This window comes from Aphelocoma coerulescens, chromosome 9, assembly GCF_041296385.1.
Source record: "Aphelocoma coerulescens isolate FSJ_1873_10779 chromosome 9, UR_Acoe_1.0, whole genome shotgun sequence".
Classification (NCBI taxonomy): Eukaryota; Metazoa; Chordata; class Aves; order Passeriformes; family Corvidae; genus Aphelocoma; species Aphelocoma coerulescens.
The window spans coordinates 15,440,914-15,462,669 of NC_091023.1; the positions used below are offsets into that span (position 1 = coordinate 15,440,914).

The 21,756-nt window shown below is 41.6% G+C and overlaps 1 long non-coding RNA gene across 7 annotated transcripts in view; it reads right to left on the minus strand.

Moving 5' to 3' along the window:
• LOC138114493 (uncharacterized) overlaps positions 1 to 21,756 on the minus strand; it is a 154,961-nt gene that overhangs the window by 79,544 nt on the left and 53,661 nt on the right. The window lies entirely within an intron of this gene.

The window sequence follows — 21,756 nt, forward strand, 5'->3', positions numbered from 1 at the left end:
TGACGTTTTTCCTTCATCTTCTCCAAAGAAGTGGTTTTCAGTAAGCATGAACTCATTTATTTCTTTTAATGGTGGCCGCTTATTTCTTCAAGACAAGGCCATCTACAGAAACTGCACATTCTACTAAGACTGTGAATACATTTCAGAAGAGAAGAAAGGTAGCTAGCTCTGCCTTGAAAACAATAGTAATATTCTAACAATAAAATATATGTCTAAGCACGAGCCAACTGACTTGGAGCATCACTGGTTGTGAAATCCAAAACATAAGCACCAAAGGGCAGGGATAAAATGCCAGATTGCCCCAGGATCTGAAAGTTATGGCTCCATCTCTCTGCATTAAGACATGCTTGTTACAGCCTTGGGGAAGTCATCCAGACTGGTAGCACCGATCTCCCTCAGTGGGAAAAAGGTGAATAAGGCAGGCTACAATATATCCTTCATCTATAGGATTTAAAACACCAACAACTATTTGGATGTAAGAGCTGAAATATTTTTGATATTATCTTTGTAGCAGAAAAGTGGATGAAATGGCATTGGAGGGAATTTCCATAAAGTATCTCCTGCTACTTTATGGCTAAGAACTATTAAAAGTTCTTGAATTCAGAGGAGTGAATAAAATTATTAATCTTAGAAGATTAATGACTATGGTTTCTCCTTAAGAAGATCACAACCACACTTTTGGGAAGTAAAAGCAATTACAAAATTTTTACGGGTCATGATATAAGCCACCTAAATAAGCCAAAATATTACTTGCTTAGATGAACAATAAAATAATCTTTGAACTAAATCAGATTTAAACCATCCCTCATACAAAACTGCCACCAAACACGTACATTTAAGAGAAGAATTTCCCTTGGATACTCATCGTGTTCTGGTGGCAGCCTCGAGCCTGTGGCTCTGCTCACCAGGAGGGACAGAAAGCAGGACAAGATGGGTCACTGGAAATTGGCCTGGCAGCTTGTGGCTCCTTCTCATTCTGGCATCCACTGCAGCATCTGGCCTGGTGTGTGTGCAGGCAGGCTGCCAAGCAGCTTTCCACAGCATCCCACAGGTTGGAGAGGGATGAAGCTTACAAGACTTTTCTAGACTTTGGAGCTGGCAGTGCAGGGACAGGCGAGTGTCTGCTCACAACAGCAGTCTCATCTGTGGGACACTCTGTGCTCGTGGCACAGCTGGGAGAAACAAGAATTGCTCACCCCTCACTGAGCTGCAGCACCAACAGAGCTCCAAACCTGGCACATGGTGCATCTTCAAGGCAATAAACTTCATCCCTTGGTTGGGCTCTGCAGCCCCTCATTCCCTTGAGAAAGAGGCTAAACTGAGCAGGAGCTTAGTATCAGCACAGAAAATAGATTGCTGTCTGGAAACAGACACTAAGGCTGATTTTATTGTATGGATAAAGCTGAGATCTCTGGCAATAAAACATTAAAATATTCTGAAAAAAATCAAAGGCATAGTTTTCAGAAGGAGCTTGTTCTACTGAATTAGGTGCTAGTCTGGGACTGAGGAGACCCCGATCCTACACCCAACTGCTCCTGGGATCCTGCACAGCCTTCACTGGGTAAGGTCACATCCTCTCAGCTTTGCTCCCCTGCCTCCATCTGCCTCCTCCATGCCAACTGTAGGAGCACACGGGTAGGGAACCATTTCCATGCTGCATTAGGTGGTTATTCAGAGCTTAAATGAAACCTGTTACCCTCAAACTAACAATAACTCATGACATACTCTGAACTGAGCCAGCCTAAGCAATATTGGATTAAAAATTCCCAAAATGTTTTATCCAGATTTCTTACCTGATTCTACCCAAGATACTTCTCATATCAATTTAATTACTCCTAATTTACACCAAGGAAAACATATTGAAATGCTGCTACACATAATTCTCATCAATGTGGGAAGACAGCTTGCTTTCAGCAAAATCAGGTTAAGACATGGGCAGAGCTGTCCAGAAAGCCTTTCACTTCAATACAAACCAGGGACAGTGGGCTCAGAGCCAACACTACATTTTTCAGATTAGGTGCTCAGTCTTCCTCCTTCCCCCTCTCACTAGAAAGATCTTATTTCAGATAAAATGTGTTTACAATACATTTACCACTACAGCGAGTTTCTTTTTCAAACATGAAAATAATAAATAATAAGATCTCATACACCTTTTCTGGTGGAGTTTAAAAGTGCCTGGAAGAAATACAAGCAGATGATATCTTCCCGTTACTAGATCACTGCCTAAATACCTGCTGGACACGCAGCACATGCTGTGTTTGGGAGCACAGCCTCAAAATTATTTAAAATATTAAAAAATTTAGGCCACTCTCCTAAAAATCAGAAACTGGCTCCTGATAAGATAAATGAACACTTGGAGCATTTTTTGAGCTCCAGGTATGGAAACAATTCCTACACACAGGAGATGAATTACCCCACTGAACACAGTGAATGTTTTCTTAGCACAGAAAACAAGGAAAACTACATGTACAAGACATAAAATAGCTGTCAGAGACTGATTAAAAACAATCTCTGATCTTTCTGAAGAGTTAATAAAGTATGGTGTTACTCAGTTTCTGTAATTTTGTTTCTAAACTCTTAAAATAAAAAAGCACTATTACTTATTCCCATCCCTTCCATCATCCCTTCCCTCCTTCATGCAAATCTCACCCTGTCCTTTGTGTCCGAGGAAAAGCCCAGCAGCAGAGCTCAGCCATGAGCTCCTGCAACCAAGAGCATCAGCTCCTGAGTGCTGCCACACCAAGCTTCTCGTTTGGATAGAGAAAACAAGTGTTGGACTTGTTTTCTCTATCCAAACAAGATATGTAATATGGCTTCAGGTAAACTATTCTAATATTTGACTTATTAACCATCTACACATTATCTCTAGCATAGGTCTCAGCTCTAAGTCTTGACTCAGTCTCTGATGTTTAGATCTGCTACCACTCTGAGTACTCTTCTACACAGCAGTTAGTAAACTATGTCCACCCTTGATTTGCTCTTAAACAGAGTTTCTTTAATCACTCGTGAAGACTCTTCAGCCTGGGGCCACCAAACAGCAAATTTCTAGATGTCTTCCAGATTCTCAGGATCCTATGAAAACACAGACACCAGAAACAACAACAGCCTCACAGCACCTGCAAAGATGACTTTGCTCCACATTCCCAAGAACGCACATCCACAACTTCACTCCAGAAGAATAATCACTCAATACCAAATTGCTACTTTAGAAGATTTTTTTCCCCCCAGTGTCATTATTTTCAAGCTGCTCGCCCATTTAGCAAGCATGATCTCCCTTTCTTCCCCAAATTGTCCTTTCTTTCAGCATCTCTCATGCATGCTATTAGATGACCACACTTTGCCAAGAAAAAGCCCTGTCTGTGTCTAATCTGTCAGGTCATTTTATCTCATCCTTCTGGAACTCTCCTATGATGGTTCTGCTGGCAGCACTTCTTACTTTATTCCTCAGCTCTCCTTACTTTATTCCTCAGCTCTCCACATTTAAATGGAGGGTTTCTTTATGTACAAAACCCAACCCTACATCTGAGCAGGACTGCACATCTCAGAAGGATGAAGCAGGGCAACACTGAGTAACTGGCCATAGTATTTTATTCCAGGGACTTGGGGCTTCTTTGGCAACACTTGCATCCAAGCACAACATGCAGAAAGAAAAGCCACAAACTCCTTTATTCTTTTGTTTCTCTGGAAGATTAAAAAGTTCTGCTTGTTTTTTACCCTAGAGAATAATAAATCATCAGGAGATGATGTACTCCTTTGACACATCCCTTGGTTCCCATGCAGATTGGTATCGGCAGGAACAGCAGGCTTCCCCAGAACATATGTGCAAATATTCAAGAATAGCAAGCACCAAGGATAAACATAGTTGGACCAAACAGCGTTGCTGAAGAGAAGGGAATGTTTGCAAATGCTGCTCTGCAATATTACCTGCACTAACGAGCCCTCTGTATTCAATAACCTGGTCATCCACTCGGAGAAACCTTTCTGATGAAGGGCATGCACCTCCAGCTTCCCCACAGGGCTTAAAAAAGGGGTTCTAAATGAGCATCTCTGAGACAAAACCAGATTATTATATATTTATTGCATATCACATATGATTCTCCAAAGCAAGCAGCTTAAACGTGTAGTCTTGATGAGAACTGATATTTACTAATTATTGCCATTCATCAAATGAATCCTCTGAGCCTTAATGCTGTGTTAGCATTAAGATCTGACATTGAACTCTATGGTTTCTAAACTTTCATATTTGAACCTGATCTAATATATATTAATGATGTGTCCCTTGGATGATCCACTGGAATCTGTGTCAGCTGAAGAATGCTAGTAATTTTGAAGGGGAGACTTCCATATTTTCTAGGAGTAAGCAAGAAATTTAAATATTAAGATTCTGGAAAAAATCCCTAAAGCCAGCAATAGAAACTTACCTTCAATGCAAGAATAATAACATTTATCTGGAGGAGCAGTGGCTCAGAACAGATGCTGCCAAGATGAATGATTAATGCACATTAATTGTGGTAAGGAGTTTTCAATTTCAAGTGGTTTTGAATGTAAAAATAGGAGATTCGATAAAAATAAAAAAAATCTCTTTTCAGCCAAGTGCCTTTTAAATCGCTTTTTGCCTTCCGAAAAACAAAAGAATTTGCATCTAAGTGACATTTTTAGTAAAAAATGGTTCACTGAGTTGCAGTTCATTTCTGACTTTTCAGATGTCAATTTTTCCCCATCCAAAAAAAGACCAAAAAAGTCAAGGAAAGGGAAATGGGAAGGATACAGTCTGGGAAGAAAGCAGCTTCCAGCTAGCTCTAGCATACTAATAATGAGACAAGGCAACCCAGAAAGACTTTTCTCTTTGACAATTTTGGTTTGTGCAATACCAACAACAGTTGCAACAAATGAAAGCAACATCTGGTACAGGAAGTTTAGAACTGGGCTTTGTTCATTTTCAGCTTTCAGAAATAAAAAACACTAATGCTGGTCAGAAAAAAAATGGTTTAGTTGGCATTTTCTCTTGTCTGTATGTAGATGTGCAGTGGGGGAAAGGACTTTTTCAGTACAGAAATTAAGATCTGAATATCAAACCCCAGCCATTCTCCTCATACAGATTCACCCAGAGCACGAGCCTTAGTGCCAGTGTGTCCTGCCAGCTGTGGTACAGCTGTAGCCAGCATGTGGCACTGAGTGCTGCTGCCTACCTGGAGAAAATCTCTAAACTCACAGATGAGAAAACTGCCTCATATATCCACAAAAGCACTGAAATTTTCATCTCAGCCTCTCCTTTTCTTTGATTTTACATCAGCAAATGTCCTTTTCTATTAAATGCTTCACCAGAGACTCACAAAATGTCACATAAGAATAACCTAAATGCATCTTAGAGCTCCCTCAATTTGTCAGCCTCTGGTTTTTGTTCTAGCTGTTGTTTCTCAACACCCTGCTGAGATGCAGCTTGTTTTCTCGAGCAGGGAATTCCTCACTTTCACCTGGCTGACGCTGTTTCTTCCCTTGAGACAAGCAAATGCTTCTTAAAAGAGGATAAAATAGAACAAGAAGTTTTTTGGGAAGCTAGATAGGGACATTTTTTTTCCTCTCTGCAAACTGAGCACAAGGTCAGAAAAGACATTTCTGTTTTGAGTTAGGCACCAGTCCCTTCACTAGGAAGGTGTTTGGAGATTTTTAAGAGGTAATTGACGCCCAAACCCACCCCTGGAATCTGAAGACAATTTCTACCATTATAACCAACTAATCCAAACCCCAATTTCATGGAGAGTAGGAATATTGGTTGAAATCTCAGGCTACCAGCTCCCCTCAAAGTATATAATAAGGAGACTTCAGCAGGTCAACACACATTTTACTTCCAAAGACCAAACTTCGGTGTGGGCAAAGGCTGATTCTGTTGTCAGAGGAACACAGAGTTATTTCACACCAAACATTTTGCCCATCATTTCCTTATTAAGGGGACTCATTCATTACTAAGGCTTTTACACCAATTCCATCTAAGCTTTTCCTATCTGTTCATTGCAAGGCAACAGATGATAATCAAACTGGCCACAGAGAGAGCTACAAAGCCCCAGAAAAAGGAAGAGTCACAACTGCAAACATCAATCTCCATGAAAGATATCAGGTGTCATCATCAACAAGAACATCTCAACATCCCTGATAGGACCCCAGGAAGACACTGTCCCCATTCTGAATTCTAAATTTAATCAAGACACAATGTACACAAGCAAAGATTTTATACAGCTGAATCTGCCAAGATACCTGGTCTGAATTGTGAACAATTAAATGAAGAAAACTTGAATTTACTTTGATACCTGTAGCAAGTGTTCCCTGTGTAAGGTACAAAGCTGAAACTGCCCCAGATTTGAGATATTTTGTTTCCATAGAGACTCTTCATAGCTCTGCACAAACCACAATACTATTTCCTCAGCACAGCATGTGAAGCAAACTGTTGATCAACATTAAAAAAAAAAAAAAAAAAAAAAGATGAGGCCCCATTTAACTAGGATAAGTCAGGAGAGCTCCCACTTGTCATTGGGCTGTATGGTCCCCAGGCCTAAACTTTATATCTGAGGCAAAAAATATACATATACACACACACACATACACAATTCAAACACAGAGCGCACAGCAGCAGGAGCTTCCAACACCTGAGTAACTCCTCCAAAACACTGCAGGGAAAAAGTGCACCAGAAAGATCAGAGAGGGGGTTCAAGGCTGGGAAAGTGAGGCAGTACCTGTGTAGAAGGTGAAGAAGCAGCAGCTGCCACGTCAAAATGAAAGGGGATAGTTTGATGCAGAAGGATAAGGTAAATCCAAAGCTTAGCTTCAGTATGAACTATGCCCAGCTTATCTAAATTTATCTCTTACTATTCCATAGTTCTCCATAATTATATGTCTGGATATAACACCTGCTGAAAACAGAGGAGCCTGAAATTTGGGACCTAATCAGCTACTGATTCAGAGCAGGGAATGGTATGTTTATTTAGTTGACTGCAACTAATATCTTCCAGAGTAAAAAGAAATAGGCACAGCTGAAAAAAAACTAAGCAAGTTGGGAGGTGAACCCTATGTTCCTCATTACAAATGTGAATATTTGAGCAAACAATATTTTTTGTTATTTTCCTGAGTTGTCTCCTTCCAATAACAATCACCAAATAGTAAAGGGAACTAAAAGTATGTTTCATAGAGCAAGCAGCATTCCTTATGGAGCAGCAGCAGCAGCTCTGGGAAGATAATGTCATCAATCAGAGAAAGGAAACAAATATGCTTTGTCCAAAGTGTCAGCACTGGACCTCGCTTGATTTTTCAAATGAATATTTTCAAATTAAATCTTCAAAGAATTCAACCAGGATATTTATTGCAGGCATTACTCAAAGTCTTTTGTTTCTGGAAAACAGATTTAATTAAAATAGTGAGCATCAATAAACAGATCAAGTAAATATTTTTTATTAGAATGACAGAGCCAGAAACCAAAGAAAAATGATCCTTAAAGACTGAGAGAAAACCCTTCAAATTCCATTTTAATCATCAACTCTTACTTTCAGAGCATTCTTGCTTTTTTCCAGAAAGAGATGATCATTCTTTGGGCCCATTTCCTACAGAAGCACACCTTAAAGAACTTGACACAGGTGACCCACCTGGGCACAATTTTCTCAGTCTGAGGAGGTCAGGGCCAATTCCCTGACCCTTCCCTGAGTTAGGCCATACCCAGAGGGGAAGGTCTTGAGGGGTTACACCAATGTGGTCGTAAGCTGGTTACCTCTGGCTGTTCTTAGGACTGCATTCCTGGTATGTCAGGAGTTTCACTTAAACTTCCCTCCTGTGTCTTAGCTAATATTTTGGTTGAAATTCACCACTTTACCAGCCCTAAATGGTATCAGGAGAAAGAAGAAAGGAAAAGATAAGTAAGGAGAAGAGCCAGTAACTCCTCTTTACACAACACAGCTGAGCTAGTGCTAGAGGTGCATTAAATGTGGAAGATTAAACTGATAAAAAAATTCCCTTTAGTGGAATGTACATGAATAATTTGTGATATCCTTAAAGTCTCAGGGCCTTGAGTTAAGGCTAGACTTTTAAAGCTCTCCAAGCAAGAGGAATCAATACTCAATTTCACAAAGATTTCAGTGTCCCCAGGCTCTGCTCTTCCCCAGGGCACTGCACCTGGTCCAAGCACATCAATATTCCCACATGCACTGATGTGTGGATTTCAGGCCAGGGGCACAACAATCCCCAGGCAGGCTGGCCCTCAGGGGTGGCACAGCAGCACCAGCCTGGACCACTCATCCTCCCACCTCTGCACCCCTGGGCATGCCAGGTTGTAGGAGATGTCACTGGGAGCATTTAGGGGGACAACCTATTCACACCACACAAGATAAACACAGTGGTTCTGTTGTTGCTGACTTGCCATCACACAGGATGCAGCAGATTCACAAGGGTAGATGAAGGCAGATACTTATTTTCATGAACTTCCCTCAGGCAAGAGATCCTCAATGCAGAGCAGCCAGATATTCAGTGGAGTCTGACCTTTTGCATCTGGGACTATTCAAAATAGTCAGTTCTCATACATATGAATATACACACAGAGCCTCCTTAACAGGAAAGATTGCCAAGTTCAGAAAAATACTTAACTGCTTCTCACCCTGGACACAATAAAGAAGTTGAAGTGACATTGATTTATTTATGCTCAGAGCACACAGATTAGGACCTGAACAGATTACAAAAACATCATCTCAAAAATACACTTTCCTTTGGATGAGTCTTACTTTGATATCTTCTTTTTAGAATGTGAAAAAAAGATATAATTCCTAATAAAAGTTTTATGAGTCCAATTAAAGGTTTTTAATCACTGCACCAGTCTGGATACCAAGGAGAAAAGAATATTGTAAACACAGCCTGACCACACAAAGCACATGGAAAGGGTAATGGGTGGCCCGGGGATGCAAAGAAATTTTAGAGCCATAAAATGCCTCTAAAATAAAAATATTCTAGTGTCACAGTCACCCCTCCTAAAAACAGCGTCAGAAAAAGATGCAGCTCTTATAACAAGAACTTTTAATAGCTCCTGAGTTTGCAGATGTAACCTTATAGCTGTAGAAGAGTGTCTATATTTAAGAAACTATGATGAAAAACACATTAATTTACTAATGGTGAGAGATCTAATAGGCTGACTTCAAAAGCCTTCCAGTCTTTAGGAGAGATTTTGAAGCAAATTATACTGTGAGTATTAACTACAGGGGGTTTAATGTGACTGACCCAACACCTTCACTGGCAGGAGAGGCGAAGGAGACCTGGGCCCCAGAACCTTTACCAAAGCAGGTTGCATTTGCAGTGATTACTTCCCAGCCCACCTTCACAATTACCTCCTAACCATCAGAACAGGTGTACATAAATGATGTTTTCAAATGACACCAACTCTGTTGGCTTTAACAAGACAGGTTCTACCAGAGGATTGGAGCACCGTGTGGGTAGGGATGACATTGACTACTGAATTAACGAAAGTGGTATTTAAATTTAGAACAAAAATAGATTCATTTTGGAATAAAAACTGAATTTTCATTTTAAGCTACATGCTTGCAGTTGGAAATGTCTGAGGAGGAAAAGATGTGGATCCCATGACAACTGAATTACCATAAGCCACCAAAAGCCACCAAAAAAGGTCACTGTGCTCCCATAGTCCTTCAGAGGAGAGCCAGCTTCCACAAGTGCAGCAGTGCTGGATACAAATCACCTGCAAGGTGTTTATCCAAGAAGATGTACATGGTTCAAGCACAATATAGGAAAGAAGAACTCACTCTAGAAGTGGGCAGCAGGAAGACTCTTGGCATGATTTCAATAATGGAAAGACTGCTTTAAGAGAGCTAAACAGACTGGGTTGATTTAGCCTGTTAAAATGAAGGCTAAGAGGGGATGCAAACCCTTTGCTTCAGGATCAAACAGTAACTAGGGAAGAAGTACTGGAGCTGAAAGAGAATTCTGCATGAAAGCATTGCTGAATGCACATGGCCTGGAAGTCAGAATGCAGGTTTCAGCTCTTGGAGGAACAGGGCTCAGGAGTAACAAGCTCCTAACAGGACAATTGAGGAAAGAAAATTCAACCTTCCTGGTGACAGCAGCCTGCTTGCTTGGCAAGCAAGTTCATACCATCACTTGTCCATGTCAGCACAGAAATCTGCTCACAGGCCTCCATTCCCTAAACCTCTTAAAAAGAAAATATTTGGAAAGTGTGCTAAACTTTAGGACGACTACAAGACGATACTGAATTCCCCAGATAGCAATCTGCACCTCAGTCCCACAGCCAGTGTGGGCAGTCTTAGAAGTAATTTCCTTTTTCTTTTCAGCTTGCCTGAACATCCCACATCCCATAAAAAGAGGAATTACTACAGTGAAAGAGAGAAATTGATTATGCACATAGTACTTTCAAATGCAGGAGGAAAACAAACTAGAAAAAATAGAGCAGAATAATTGTTTCTGCAATCTCAGTGAGTTAGATTAAAAAAAGAAAAACCTAGGCAATAAGTGAGAAAGGCAAGGTGGGGGTTTTTATTCCCCAAAATTTCCACTGGTCTTTTTATACCAAAAGACACACATGATTTTTTTTTTTTTTCCTGCACAAATATGAATATCCTAGGAAAACATAGTTAAATCACCCAGACCAGAAAAAAAAAAAAAAAAAAAAAAAAAAAAAAAAAAAAAAAAAAAGCTGGAAAGACTGTTTAGATGAAAACCCAATCAATAAAACCGCTCAGAAGAAATACTTATCTGCATCCTGTTTGAGATTGACAGAGGAGGTATTAATATTGTATGTGCTCGTCTAGTGGATAAGATAATCGAGCAGCATCAAAATGCAAAGCAGTTCCTGCAACTCCTCCAGCAGTAAAAAAAAAAAAAAAAAAAAAAAAAAAATCTCCTTTTCCATCAGAATTCCGTTTCTCCTGCAATGCCATCTAGAGGAAAGGGGGCAGAGGGAAAGGAAGGCAGAGGCAAAGGGTGCCGGGTGAAGGCGAAGCTTCCCCAACCCTCGTTAATGAAGTGAATTAAGCTGCCCAGTTTCTGGAGCCATTGGAGGCAGCACAAGCCCTGGCTCCGGCACAACAAATCGCATCCGAGCAGCGGGGACTCGGCCCTGGGGTTTCCCTTGCTAAGGAAGGCACTCTGTACTACAGGTCTCTGTCGGCTGAGGAAATCCTCATTCATTTCATCCCTTCTCCTACCATTTGCATCTGCGAACATATGAAAGAAAAATAGCTTTAACGGCCATGACTGTAAGAATAAAGGGGGGGGGGGGGGGGGGAGGGGGGAAACAACAAACAAAAAGAATCCCCAAAACATCCGGAACTGAAATTTACAGTGAGTCACAGGCATCTCCAGGCAAGCCAGCACAGTGGAAGAATTTGGTTAGGGAAAGTTCAGACCCCGGTTTGCTCCCTCATCCATAGAGTCTCCTTGTCAGGACCTTGGGTACTCACTTCAGCTCTGTAATTCTGCTCCCTAATCATTTCTTCTCAGAGGGGTTGTAAGTGCTTGTGAAAGGCTCAGATGGTGAGACACTCAGAATTCCAGCAGGCACTTCTGCACACCCAGGGGCACATTTTTCACCACGGGTTTCAGCCTTGTTTCGTACAGCAGCAGCAACCACAGCCACTGGCTCTCAGCTCCACAAGGACTAACATGACATCAAGCAGTGTTAAAACCCCAGAAATAGCTTTTCCACATGCAATAGAGAGGATGGTTGGGAATGCATTACTTTTTTACCCTACACAGAATTTAAACCATTCCTCTCAGATCACAGCTCTCAAATACTGCTAATGTAGATGTTTCTATCTGAGGGCTCAAGCTTTCTCCTCAGAGTTCCCCCGGCCTTTAAAAATTAATCACAGTCAAGCTGTAGGAAGAAAAAAAGGAAAAAGAAAAAAGAAAAACCTTCAAAGCTTCTAGGGAATAGAACTGTTCAGAATATTTTGTTTTGACAATCACTGGCTGTAATTTTATTCCTGAAATTTTAGAGGATATTTTTAAGCCAAAAAATTGATGAAACTAACAGTAAATAAGACCTTGTTAAGAAATCTTGACGATTTTATTAATAAGGATGAGCAAAAGAAAAAAAAAAAAAGGATATGTTATTCAGGTCTGGACACTGCCGGATTTTTCCACTGGTATAACAACTTTAAAGGACCTTTTAAGCAGCATGCAGTTTAAGTGAATTTGCTTTTATAGCAGAAAGTTAAAGAGAAGACAACTTCCTCTGGTCAAGGGAAGAGAGGGAGAGCTCTGAATGTGCTGCTCAAACACAGATTCTTGTGACTGATAAGTCTTAATTCTGTATGAAATCTATTGTTCAAAGCTGGGCTTGCAGACAGCTTAAAAGCAGGGAAGTTTTACCTTGTGTTCAAGGACAAGCATTATCCAGACATCAAGAACTGAGGGAACGAACAGCCCTGGTACAGCACATCCAGAGAGCAAAAGACTGCTGGGGCCTGGGGATGGCTATTTAAAAAAATAACTTACACTTTCTGCCAGTTAATATATTTTACAAATGTTTTAGAGGAACGCATCAGTCGCCTAAAAGAAAGCAGCCTCTTGAGCTCTACCACATAGCCACACCTAGGCAAGGCTTCATCTGGGGGGTGTGTGCTATTAAAACTGAGAACTGAGTATGGAAATACCATCTTTATAAACAAGACCTCAGATAGCCTGTTGGTAAAGTCTTGATCTCTGCCAAAGGTGTGAAAATCCAATGCCCAAGCTCTAAGTAGGAAAGACCAGTTTGTATTTCAAAAGGTAAAAATGGAAACTGAGTCACCCCTAGTTTTCAAGGGCAGCAATCAGAATCTTTTAGTAACAGTCACCAAAATAATAGTTCCTTGTTTCTCCTCTTCCATGTGAAACTCCAAACAGGTCACTTTATCAGTGCTGAAGGGTTCTCTACCTGCTGATTTTGAGCACTAACAAATGCTATTTCCAAATCTTTCTTACAACAATCTCCAGAAACCTTTCCCTCTTTTAACATGGAATTTCAACAGTTCTTAAAGAAATAACCATCAAGAATTTGAAAAATACATGAAGTGAGAAAGACTAGTCAATGCCCTCTAATTTCTAAACTCATAGAGTAGTTGCTGGGTCACTTCCAGTTCCCCTCTGAGCACAAAACCAGGAACTCTCTGATGTCTCTCCTTGAGCATTCAGCCTCTACTGACCAAGTTGCAATCAGAGGCCGAACACATGCAAGCCCCATCAGCTTCCAGCAAGACAACCCCCACTGTGGGCCGGATGCAGCAGCAGGGGTGATGGTGCAGTGGCTGTGTGCTGACACTGCCACCAGACCCTGCCTAAGAGCACAAATTCCCTCTTCCTGCAGGGCTAATTGTATTATATTTCTTTTCTCATACAGGCACCTCTTTTTCCTCTTATTTATCTCTCTACCTGAGTGTATTAGTGGGGAAAAAAACCCCAAGGAATTCAAATAGACTCCTAGGCATCAGCAGCTTTGGTAACCCCTTACCAGTAGGTAGGGTTGTCCCTACCTAGGTAGGATGTTGGATGGTTACCCCCCCTGCTCTCAGCTTGACAACATTCATGTCCCTTACCTCCCCATCAAGAAAACCCAAAGTCCTTTCACCCTCTGCCTCGAAGCCAGTTTGAATCAGTAGCATAGAAACAGGCATCAAGACATCTCTAAGTGCAGTGTAAAGACAGAAATCTTCTTTCATGAAGCAGCTCCTCTGCTGCACAAACCAGACTGTGAGTTCTCCCAGCAAATCCTCTCCTCCACGGAAGAAATTTTTTCCTCAGCTGCTACCCCAGATACAGCAGAGGTTAAATTCTATAATTATATTACAAAACTCACAAATTATTTCTTTAAAAAACACAGAACAACACAAAACAGATAATTCATTTACAAAGAGAAATAAATGATGCCTTATCCCTAAATAGCCCAAGTTCACAAAAGGGAACAGCATGTTTGTTTTCTGCCACATGAGTGGCTCTGATCAGCAGCTGCAAACGGGCAGGGGATTTTAAATCTACTGGGACCTGATCATGTAGCAGCAGTTCACTTGAGTATGCACCACAAACTCGTGCTGACAGCACTGTGGAGCCCTAAATATTTAGTAGCACCAGTACACTGTAGTGCACCATTCTCAGAGTGAGCTGAGGCCCTGTTTAAATTTGTTCTGTCTCAAAACAAGGAGAGTGAAAATCTAAAATAACTTTAATGTGCACACACAAAAACTGCTGCTTAAAGTGGATAAAGCTGGTTCTGATTTTTATCCTTTGTTGAGTGGTTCTCTATCAGAGGATTTCAAACTTTAGACTATACATGACATAGTTTTGAAATCTGTTCTTGAAACCCTTCTTTATCCATCTGCTAAACTAGGGAAAGGTGGGCTCTGTGAGCCCTGGGGCCTTGAGGTGGATTCAAAAGAAACATGTTCTCCAGGAAGAGAGCAAACTCTCAGCTGCAAGGGCTGGGAGCAGGTTTGCTGCTGGTTCTCTGCCAGATGGGCAGTGGCCCCAGGGGCAAGAAGCATGTCCATGCCAGCAGGCACCATCTCCTCCTGAGCAGAAAAAGATTAGAGAGATGCCTTGGCTCTGGGGACACTGTACTTTTTAATGCTAATCCTTTATCTACTAGCAAAGGAGAAGGTCGCAGTCCTTCACTGGAAGCAAGAGGGACAGCAAAGAAACGCGAGATAAATCATATCCGACACTACTCTTAATACATTCCTCTACAGAGATGGCTAGACCAAAAGATGTCCATGTACTAACCTTGATTGAGAGGTTATTTGTGCCCAATATACTAAAAAAAAAAAGTCAAGAACAAATCATCCTCGAAAAGTATTACTTTTGTTAGGCTGCCAACATCAGAGCACGCTTTGGCTTTTGACTGAGCTAGGACAGAGACAAGAAGGCAGTGTAGGTAATTCAGAGCACAACTTCCTTTTGGAAAGTTACTTTAAAAATCAAAGGTCACAGTATTGTCCTAAGAAAAAGGTTTCTTGTAGCTTGTGCTCTGTTTTTATTCCATGAGCCTTTAGGCATGAGATTTCTCTGGTGGCTCAGACTTTGCTCAGTAGAGCTCCAAACTTTCTAAACAATTTCCAAAGTAAGTTGGGGGGGAAAACTGGCTTTGAAATATTTTGTCACCCAGTTTTAATAACTGATGTGGAAAAAAAGGTACTTTGAGGTGCTTTGTAGGGCATAAATCTCTCTGCAAATCCTTGTCTAGGCAATCCTTGATGGCAAAAAGTATTGAATGAGAGTTTTACAAAGTCACTATAAGAGAGGACAGGGTATCACAAGTCACAGGTTTAGGGATTTCTTGCCTGGCATTAGCACTCTGTTGTAAGGTCCTCTGGGAAAATCTCAGCATGCTTTGCAGGATTTCCATTTCATCTTGAAAATGCTTTCCAACCCCCACAGCACACTAGGTTAGAAAGGGAAACTCTTGCATTTTAGCCCTGGAGGAAATGGAGCCAAGTGAGAAGAACCACTTAACTGCCCTTAAGGAAAAAAAATAATAAGAAAAAAAAAAAAATATCCAGGCAGTTTTGAAGGTTGATGGCTCAGCAACACTGTCCAGGGTGGATCTCACTGTAAATATTCCCCAGGGCTACTTTTTATATCAGCCAATATCCCAGAACCAAGGAACAGATGTAGCTGTACTATTAAATTACTGGGGTTCATAGTGATGTGACTGGATGGCAGCAGGGCAGAGGAAGCCCTGGTTTTGTCACCTCAGTGCACAGGGCTTTGTGCTGTGAAAAGGGAATGGGAGTCAGTGCAAATTCATCAATTCCTGCTCACCAGCTACTTCAGAGGAGCCGTAGGGCACACAGGTAAGGTATGAAGCTAAGGAATTTGTTACTTCGTTGATACACTAAAAAACCCCAATCAAACACCACCAGTACCAAAGAATGTGGTTCAGTTCAATTCCAGATTCTCCAGCCCCGTATCAACCCTGGAAGAGCAGTTCAGATCCAATACACTTGAGCTCTGTTACTTTTAAAGAATATATTAAAACCAGCAAAACCAAGCCAGGGTGGTTGTTTACCATGGGCACAAAATTTAAATGGAAGTGGCTAGAAAAGTATTATTGTAATGCCTTTGCAAGCACTCCCCAAGGCTGATTTGTCACACGGTGCTTGTCTAAAAGAAACCTCTGTTCCGAAGAGTTATTCCTTAGGGATTGCCATAAAATTTTTTAGTGATCTCTGGTTCAGTGTGCTTTTAATCCCATAGGAATGTCTGTCATTTTAGGAATTTATAATGGATGAGAGGAGAGCCTATACTCCATCTTTAGAGGGGAGAAAAAACAAAACAAAATACCAAATACCAAACCCCAAGACTGTAATTCACTCAAGAAGGTTCATACTTTAACATTCTACTTCACTGCACTTCACTGTCATTGAGAAGAATGTTATGAACATTTCCTTCAAACACCTCCTAATAATGATTGTTCTGGACACAAAACACATTTTCTTGTGGTCATAACATAGCAGACTGCTTGACTCCCCATCTCTCAAAGCTTCCAAGCCACCCTGGGCATTCATTTGTAAGGAAGGGCAGCACGTCCTTGAGCACAAAGAATAAGCAGCATGCAAATAAATAAAGCAGATGCAATATAGCTCCTATTCCAGGTAAAAGGTAGCAGCTGGTCATGCACACAGGGGATTCTCTTTCATTTTGGGGCTGCCTGAAACATTTCAAGGCACAATTGATCCTTCTCCATTAGCATTTAGTTTAGAGAAGGGGTATGCTTTGGAAGCAAATCTCCCCACCCCCATCCTTCCTTACAACACTTTGTTATGCATCATAGAGCAGTCTCTAAACGCAGGAACTGCTTTGCTTCCAAACCAAATCAGATTGGAAGATGTTCTCCAGGTACACACCTGTGTGCTTCACCTGCTTACGGGTGTGCAATCCCTGGGGCCAGGTCAGAGCTACCTCAACACAGCTGCTGCACGCACGCTATGAAATGCACAGGGAGAAGATTTCAGCTCCTGTGAGGCTGGAAAACCCATGTGAGCAAGTGGCTGAAATCCCATCTACCTACAGTCAGGTAGAGATCAGTGGAGATCACTCCCCCAAGCAATCTGGTCAGAGTTAAATTCCATTCAAGTTTCTTCTTGAAGACTTGGGATAAAGAAAATGCACTCATATCTCATGTGTGCATCACAATCCTGTGAAACACAAGCCTAGCAGGTTCACAGCTCATGCCAGTAACTTTAAAAACTTTCAGTCCATGTCTGTCCAGTAGCTGGATACTGGGGTATAAAAGAAGTTTTAAAAATGATGGAATGGAAGCTAAATTCTTCTGTCTAGAGGCAACAGGACAAAACCCTTAAAATTACTGTTTATTATCAGCAATCTCCACTATCAGAACAAATTGGGTATTAGAAGAGTCACACAGACACAGGGCTTTATCACTTAGTGATGTTGCACTCTGAGGCTGTAGTAGTTTTGTCCTTATTAAGGGGATATAAGAGAGTTTTAGGGCATGTCCTGCTGTTCAAACAAAAGAATTAATGAGTTGCAATAAACTCCCATTACAAGGAGCTGAAGCTGAGGTCTTTCTCTGCAGGACACCTCTCAATGAGGCTGTATCTAGACTGAGCCTTCACAATAAGTGATCTTAAACTTGCTGACTCCAGGGAAAGCTGGGGACATTCAGTGCCCCCAGGGGTCTTGCCTTTGCCACTTTCCAGGATGCCTTTACTTGTCCAATGGGTGTGATTGCACTGAGAGTTCCCTGGCTGGATTCTTCATGCAAAGCCTTTCCTGAACCACCCATTCATTTCATGCCTGATCAAAAAAAATGGATCAGAAACAGATTCACCAACAGAATAGTCAGGAATGTGGAGACAGAGGACAGCACAACACCAGTGCTCAGTGAAGTACACACCACATCTCTCCATCTCTCACCACAAGGACAGGAGCAGCCTGACTCCCTGGGTGCTCAGCTGAAAGATCCAGAAACTATTTCAAGCCCCCAGCTCCTGACCTGTTCACAGGGACTTTGTCTTTGAAATAAAAATACTCAAGATGTCACCAATCTAAAGTTCAAAAGAAATAAAATACTCTTGTTCTTAGCTTGACTCAATAAAGGACATTAACATTATCTCTGAAGTATTCAGAAAAAAAATACTGGAGAAAAAGTCAAGTAACCACCCTCAGGCTGGGCTATGAAAGTCACAATTTAGCTCAGCCTAAGGGTGGCATACATAACAAAATTAGACATTTTCCTGTGATATAATTCAGATAGCCTTAATGGCTCCCCCCCCCTTTTACTTGTAAACAGCTGCAGCAAAGTAACTTAAAATTATCATGTCTTCAATTAAACAAGCTGTGGGTCTTTTGGGGGATCTAGCAGGAAAATGTTGTCTGGGAAAACAAAATAAAAACTGCTAAGAGTTAGTGGCGAGTTAATTAAGTGAAGATTGTCAGATTGCAACAAAATGGCATGGGATTCCCAGACCCTCTTCTCTAGATAAAGTGCTTTGACTCATGATGAAGGCAGCACATAGGAGAAGGAATCAAAAGCTGCTGTATCTGGAGATTTGTTGTCCTATCAGGAACTGTCAAAGGAGGCCGTGCACTTGATCTCCTGTTGTATTTAGTAGAGAAAGTTATGTCCTGAACAAAAAGCACGTACTGTAAGAGAAAGCAAAATGGAAGACTTTTGTGCAGTCAAAAACAAATTCCTGACCAATTCCTGCCCCTACAGTGGTGAGACTAGTATCAATGCTTAAGCAGATTGAAATTTCTTTAAATTTCAGTCTCTACAAGATTCTCTGTTTACAGACCACATCAGCTTGGCTAATTCAAAGAAAATGGTTGAATGCATTTCAGTGGACTTCACTCAGTAATCAACCCTTTCAAGCCATAGCTGTCTCCCAAAGGCAGGAGTTTACGAATAAATGGAACAGCTCACAAAGTGCTCACAAAACCTGCACATAAAGAAAATATCATGCTTAAGATTGGACTACTCCCATGCTCAAATTCACCCCTGACAATCCAGTATCTTCTTACTTCCTCCCACTCAAGCAATTGAAAAGTTTATTCTTTTAATTTAATTCATTTTGGGGCTCCTCACTGTATTTGTGAGCTTGCAAGGCAGGGGCTCCCTGTACGTTCTGCACGGGGAAGCACATTCCACCTTGGGCACAAGGTGGAAAAGCAGGCTCCAGCACTCCCTCCTCTTCCCAGAGCTACCTGCAGGGAGCACAGCAGCAGGAACAGTGCCTGTTGGGCACGGGCTGCACACAGAGCGTGTTACAGTCTGCCTTACACCTCGGAGCAAACCCATCCCTGCAGAGCACGTGTGGGCACAGGATTCATGCCAGTGCAAGGCAGTGCCCAGGGCAGTGCCCCACTGCCCCATCACCCTTGAAAGCTCTGAGGTTTCTCGAACGCTGTGCAGCTTTCTCAGCAAAAGTGTTCAGTTTTAATGAAAAACTAAGAAGGAGAGAAAGGTATAAACCTGTCAAACAAACAAACTGGTTATCTCAGGGATCTAGCCAAAAGGAACAAGCCTATTAAAGGAATCGTTTTCTGCACCAATATGTCACTGCACTATACTCTGTGCATAATAATTACTTAAATCCAGCCATCCCATGCATTATTAATAGGACCAGCCAACCTCAAGTCCCCATGCAGCCTTAAAGCAGATATATTAAATATTCCCAACAGGAAACAGGCAGCCATCCATTATCAGCAATAGACTACACAGTTAAGTCAATGCCTCTTTCAAGAGGGTTTTGTTCTGGTGTGATCAACAAGGCTGCTCTTCCCCATCCTCCAAACTTCCTTTCCTGTCAAACCTGAGAAGTGCTTCCTCATTTCGCCATGAAACATGAGAGATTACCCTTTATTGGGAGCAACAAAATCTTGCGTAGTTGATAAATGCTCCAGGAGCATTTAGCATCCCAAGCAAGCTGACAGCAAAAAAACAAGAGCGGGGGGAGAGCCAAGGCTAAAGAATCAAGGATGGGAGAAGGGGGAGAAAGAGTAACACTGTTCTTGCTGCTGAGGGCAATGGAGACTTGTCTGCTGTTGGTGCACCTGCCATGGCTATAACTTGTTGTCATATACAGGCAAGCGCCGATCTACCAGCCTGCAGTTCAGCATTACTCAGATTTGGGCAACCATGATTCTTGTCCCTCCTGAATTGTCTCTCTACTCCTCTAATCAGTCTTTCAAACTGCTTCTGTCCAGTTGTGGAGTACTGGCTTTGTACAAGGCCACACCACTAGCAAAATCCATAAGCAAAATGCTGGTTTTCCATCCCCCCCAGGGATGGGACTTCCTCATGGAGGAGCATGGAGCAGAGCCGGTTTTGGAGAAGGGAATTCCTTTTTCAAAAGAGGATCTGATTCACAACACACACACACAATCACACAGGTTTTATACTAATACATGACTGTAAATAGTGCAAATCATAGTGCTTCTTGCATACTCCTGTGCCCTGCCCTCTTTGCAATTTCCCTATATTGTGAAGTCTTAGGGAGTGATTCGAAATAGCAGGCCTGGAAGTTTAAATGCTTCAGTAGCAAGCCAAAGAAATGCCCACAAACTATACATTAGGAGAGCATTTGCTGTGAAAACTTTTGGCTAGAGATTTACAGGGATAAGCAGTGACAGCAATGTGAAAATTCCTTTCTTAAAAAAAAAAAAAAAAAAAGACATGAGAAAACGGGGAAAAGTCTAAATAGTAATGGCATGGTATTTAAAAATATATTCTTTTCACTAGAGAATACAAGGAGCAGTGAGAACAAGGAACACAGAAAAGATCTGTGTGCTGGAGAGGGACGTTCACAGCCTGGCTCGACCGGCTGCATCAGAGGAGCAGCACGGTGCTGCACACGTGCACAGTGGGTTTTGTCTAACAGGTACAACACACTCGAAAGACAAAGATACCAAGCCAGCTGGTTGTGAAGGCAGCCCCTCGGGCTCCTGGCTGTTGCTGGGAAGCCTGGAGTATTTGACATTTCTTATCAGTAGAAACGAGCCTGAAAGGTTTCTGGCTGGCGAGGGGAGGCAGGGCAAGCGGATGAGAGAGTTCTCTGTAACATATGGCTTGTTGGAGGAGAGAGACACCTAATGTAATAGTTATCAATATGTGCATGTGTACTTCAAATTACATAAAAGTTAATTAGCTCCAACTCCAGTCCTCCCTTTGTGTTGATAAACTCAGAATTTTTTTATCAGTCTGTAAGTGGCTGGCAAAAATCTAGTCCCAAAATCAGGCTGTTTTAGAACTTGAAGTCGTTCCCACAGTGACACCCTTCACAGACCAGCTATCTTGAACTCCTACTATCATGTCTTTAATTTACAGCGGTAAATATAATTTTCTGAATTCCTCTCCTACAGCATGAGAAATACCCCATTGCAATATTATAAGGGCGGCAGAGGAGTGGGGGAAACAATCCAAACCAGGCTGTTTTCAATGCAACAATTCTAAAGAAGCTATTAGCAGATTACCCAAGCAATATATTACTGCTGAACCGAAGATGTGTCAGAAAACACTGAGTCATGCCACTGAATTAATGAAATTAGTTTGAAATTATAAATTTTCAACTGAACTCAAGCAGTTTGGGCTCTTGACCAGTTGCTGTAATCTTCCATACCCTTAGACCACATTATTCGTGTTTTCATCTTGTTGTTGCATGAACAAGGGGTAAAACCTGAAGGCTGGGATGAGGGGGGAGGGGAGGAGTGTGTCACAGAAGTTTTGGTAAAGTAAAACAGCAAGTGTCACAGTAACAT